Source organism: Magnolia sinica, chromosome 3, assembly GCF_029962835.1.
Source record: "Magnolia sinica isolate HGM2019 chromosome 3, MsV1, whole genome shotgun sequence".
In the NCBI taxonomy this organism is placed as follows: Eukaryota; Viridiplantae; Streptophyta; class Magnoliopsida; order Magnoliales; family Magnoliaceae; genus Magnolia; species Magnolia sinica.
Genome location: NC_080575.1, coordinates 15,908,224 through 15,911,755, shown reverse-complemented (window position 1 = coordinate 15,911,755; position 3,532 = coordinate 15,908,224). Strand labels below are relative to the sequence as shown.

At 40.6% G+C, this 3,532-nt stretch overlaps 1 non-coding gene across 1 annotated transcript; it reads right to left on the bottom strand.

The window, feature by feature from the left end:
* Positions 1 to 2,953: 2,953 nt before the first annotated feature.
* On the bottom strand, positions 2,954 to 3,026 carry TRNAK-UUU (transfer RNA lysine (anticodon UUU)). The gene has a single exon. It is a non-coding gene; the product is annotated as a tRNA-Lys (tRNA).
* Between the last annotated feature and the right edge of the window lie 506 nt (positions 3,027 to 3,532).

The window sequence follows — 3,532 nt, the reverse complement described above, 5'->3', positions numbered from 1 at the left end:
TATTCTTTCACACCCTCTTGTATTTTATAAACTCCCACCATTTATATATTTAAAAAAAAAACAACGAAGAAGGAAATGCCCAAATGGTCATCGTGAGGAAGGGTCCTACGTTTTGAACTCATCCACATCTTATGTGGAGCCCATTGGATTGTTGTGAAGTAAATCCAACCCGTCCATATATAAGGGATTTTAATTTCATATCATCGGTTCAAGTTTGAAGGCAAAACTAATCACAGATGGACCACACTGAAGGAAATAATTCAAAATTAATACACAATGTTAGTGTAGTTATAAGCAATAGAAAACTTCAAAAAATAAAAATAAAAATCCTATTGTGAGTTCACGACTGTCCGATTAAAATGAACGGATTTAATCGGCCAAGGAGTGGGTCGAATCCTTATTTTTCATGGGACCCACGTCCCTTTTTAAAATAACATTTCTCCTTTCGAGACGATAGCCCGCCGTATAAGGGGCAACTGTGATAGAGCGGCATTTCCGTCTTCTAAAAAATAAAAAAATGATTTCAGATTAAAAAGACTTTTATTTGGAAGAGATAAGCTTTTACTACGACTATATTAAAGTATAATGCTATTTAAACCAAATATTACATTAAGGGTATTATTAAAAAAATGAAGTAGATTCAAATACGCAGCAGCGTACCGCACCATAGGAAACAGTGGTGATTAAATCCCCAACATTAAAAACTTCAAAAGGGGCCACTGAAATATTTATTTGCCATCCAACCTTTTTATAAGATTACAAGGACCTAGATGAAGGGCTCGCACAAATATCAAACTTGATCCAAAACTTTTGTGGTTGGCAAAAAGTTTTTAACGGTCAATCACCACTGTTTCCTGTAATATTGTCCAACTGAGATTTAGATCTGCTTTATTTTTATTATTTTTTTATCATGCCTTGAAGGTGTATAAACGGTCGAACTGAACAACATGGATGTAAGGAACGTACATCAAGGTGGGCCTACACTCAGATCCCACCCACCTTGGTCAATCCAGAGATCCGCTGAAGCCGGACCTTGAAAGTGATCCTTATCAATAGGCTCTATTAAATATAAACATCATAGTGGGTCGTAGGAAGGTTTCAAAAGTGGGCATCATTATCCTCATTGTTTCTCATGATGTGGTCCATTTGAGTCTAGGATCTACCTCATTTTTAGCTCTATGATGTGAAATGATCCGGATAAACAAATGAACGGAGTGGATAAAACACATATATCATGGTGGGCCATGTAGAGCTTATGTGGTTTTGTGGATATCCTTTTTATGTGGGGCCATTATAATATATGTATCTTATATCCATTCCATCTATCTGTTTTGAAAATCATTTTAATGCATGATCTCAAAATTGAAGTAGATCCAAATCTCAGGTGGACCATGATACAGGAATCTCAGGTGGACCATGATGCAGGAAACAATGGCAATCGATCATTAAAAACTTCTTGTGGGCTAAAAAAGTTTTAGATCAAGATAATATTTGTGTGGTCTCTTCATCCAGGTGTTTGTGACCTTATCAACAGGTTGGATGGCAAATAAACATTCCGTGGCCACCATGAAGTTTTTAATGGTGAGGATTCAATCACTATTGTTTCATGTGGTATGGTCCACCTTAGATTTTTTTCATGCCACATTCTTGTGCTCATGCCATATCTGTGCGACTCATGGTATCCAACTGAGTCTGAGTCAACTCAGACGAGTCGGACGGGACTCGGCGAGTCTTAAAACCATGGGCCGCAACAAGTGGCAGTCCATCTGGGGCAGTGCTTTGGACCCGACCCAACCCGGTGGGTCCGAATTCTGATCCAGACCCGTTTAATGATCTTAAATTGATTCAATTCCACCATGAGAGTCGAAAGCGTCTCTATTGAAAAGTGGCAGACTTCTAAGGCAATCGGAGCCGTTGATCTGGAGGCCCACTGCATGGAGCCGCTATGATGAAGGCCATCTTATCCATTGCATTAGTCGTCGGAAGATCAAATGCTAAAATAAAGTTTAGAAGAAGAGAAATTATACGGACTTGATTCATCAGGGCAGGAACAGTGCAGTATCCTGGTGGGGCCCTTTGTAAAAGCGAGGTGTATTGTTCATTGATCTGGACCGTTGATCAGATGCGCTTAAATGGATGGTGGATGCTCCGGTACAGAAAGATCGTACCTCTTCGCAGGGCCCTACAAATAAGAAGGGCTAAAAGTATAGCAGCAGTAGGAAAAAAGGGACGCGGATTGCATTTCTGTGGGGGCCATCGTGTTGTATTTGATTTATCCACTCCATCCATCTATTTTTCCAGATTATTTTAGGGTATTAGCCAAAAAATGAGACAGATCCAAGGTTAAAGTTGACCACACCACATCAAGCAGTGGTGATAACGAACCCACCGTGATATTTATTTGCCATCCAACCTCTTCCTACGATGACAGTCATGGTCACGGTTGGTGCTCTGTGGGCCCACCATAATGTATGAATTCTATCCATGCCATTCATCCATTTGACCAGATCATTTTATGGTATGAGGCCAAAAATGTGGCATGTACAACTCTAAGGTGGACCACACCAGAGGAAACAGAGATGATTGAATGCCTACCGTCAAGAACTTCCTGGAGGTCACAATTTTTTTGGATCAAGTTGATATTTGTGTTTTCCCTTAATCCATGTCTATGTGACCTAATAAATAAGTTGGATGACAAATAAATATTGCAGTAAGCCCTAAGAAGTTTTTAATGGTAGCCATTCAATCACCACTATTTCCCCGTGGTGTGGTCCACTTGAGATTTGAATCTGCTTCAATTTTGAACTCATGCCTTAAAATGATCTGAAAAAAATGGATGGACAGCATGGATAAAACACATACATCATGGTGGGGCCCTCGCTACTGGCAGCGTGAGTGAGCAATCTGCGTTCACGTTCAAATGAAGATCTTTAAAAAAGAAAAAAAATAAAAACGCCGTCTGTGGGAATCGAACCCACGACCACACGGTTAAAAGCCGTGCGCTCTACCGGCTGAGCTAAGACGGCTTGTCTATGACATTAAATATACTTAATATCTAGAACTTAATGATTTATGGCTAAGATTTGTCACCCTTAGAAAATTTTGAGTGACCCCACATCTTAGGTGGAGGCACACTTGTAGAGAATAGCTATGCTTATACCCATCCTGACTAGAATTCTTCTATTAGTGAATATGATCTAGTGTCCTTGTCATAAGCAAACACTAGTTTGTTGTCTTTCACTAGGTGGGCTTAGAGGGGGGCATCTGGGACCCGATCCAATGGATCCGACCCGACTTGGTACCGTTCCGAACAGAACCGATGGCTTAGATCGGCCTAATGGAGTTTGACCACCCAGATCCATTCGTATTTCGAGTCGGGTGCGGATAGAGGTATATCCGGACTAACCTAACCTGGATACCCGAACCGAACAGACCCGACCCGACGGGTACTATAAATAGTCATTTTTATTTTTACCCTAACCCTACCCCTCTTTTCTTTCTTACCAAGTTACCCTACCGAGTGAAGAACGAG